The following is a 1,455-nucleotide window of genomic DNA, read 5'->3' on the forward strand; positions in this document are numbered from 1 at the left end:
TGTGTTCCAGAAAATGTTTCTCTTTCTTTGCAGCTGGTAATGAAATCCTGGAATACCATGGTGACAAGTCCCTTATAGCCTAAAGGACCCAAGAATGTGGTGTGGCAATTTGCTTTCTTGAAATTCATTTTAGGATATATCCATTTTACCAGAGTTTTTCCTATACAGGTTGTTCCCCACTCAAATATTCCTAGAATGCAGTATATGAGGGTGCTAATATTTTAAGTTAAGGGAATAGTTTTAAGTACAAACAGTCCCTGAAGATGATGGGTTTGTGCCTGCATCTTACAAAAAGGTGGTACATTAAGTGTTGGTTCCAAACTTATTTTCAGTCTAAGAAATTAAATTAATATTGTGAAGTTCCTCATTGCAGGATACCCTTCCAAACATCTATAGGATTTATTTTTGTTTTCTATACAATAAGAAACTGAAGTCTATGGAAGAATAATGAAGGTTTTATTTAGAAGGAGGATAGACTTTGTTTTATTCAGTAAACAGCTTTCTTCCTTTGTATATTCTTGTAAAGAACTTTAAGGAAATGTTGAAAATAGCACAAGCAAATTGAAATGGTAGAGCACTATAACAGCAGCATATTTAAGGTACAATATGGATGAAGTAATGCATACAAGAAATTCTGATTTCAAGGGTGGGAGAAAAGCTTGTGTCCAGTGAGGCAGCAGTGGGAGATTTTTGTTTATTTTTGGGGTGCTTTGGGTAGAAACAGAGAAGAAAGATTATTTCCTAAAGAAATCAAAAAAGCAGAAAATTTAATTTTCCAGTATACTTATCTTGAATCATCAAAGCCTTTCATTGAAACACAGCTTCTCTTACTGTCCGAATCTGTATTTTCCTAGTTTATGTTATCCCAGTGGTTTTCTAGATTAAGTTCTCATTTATCTTCCTGATTTTTGAAAAATAGCACAGTAGATATAATTCTATTAGTCTCCTTCTTTCATCTTCAGGGATTTCTTTAAAAATCAGTGCAATTGAGAAATGTCTCTATTAATAGGGTACATTTGGATACAGTGTTGTAAGTGTCTAACACATTCCTAATCTCATCTGTTTGTTTCATGCTCACCAAGCCTTTCTTGCTATTCCATTTAAGAGCCCCTGATATTTTTAGTTTCAAAAGAATTCTATTTCCATCAGCCTTTTGGTTAGCTTGCAACTGGTCTGCTGTAATTATTGCTAACAGATCTGTGATCCTGAGAAGACAGGATCTGCTCCATAGTCTAGTCACTGGAGAGGAATGAAATGGTAATTAAAAAAAGCATCTTGTGGACATCAACAAGTTCTGGTTTAGGCTGCAAGTCCTGATGTATATGGAAAGCATAGGGAGAGATGGAATGCAGTTGTTCATGTTCAGGAATCTACACAGAATCATTCAGGCTGGAAAAGACCTTTAAGACCATCAGACCTGACCATTACCCCAGCAGTGCCAAGTCCACCAATTCA

This window comes from Molothrus aeneus, chromosome 8 (genome assembly GCF_037042795.1).
Source record: "Molothrus aeneus isolate 106 chromosome 8, BPBGC_Maene_1.0, whole genome shotgun sequence".
Taxonomy (NCBI): domain Eukaryota; kingdom Metazoa; phylum Chordata; class Aves; order Passeriformes; family Icteridae; genus Molothrus; species Molothrus aeneus.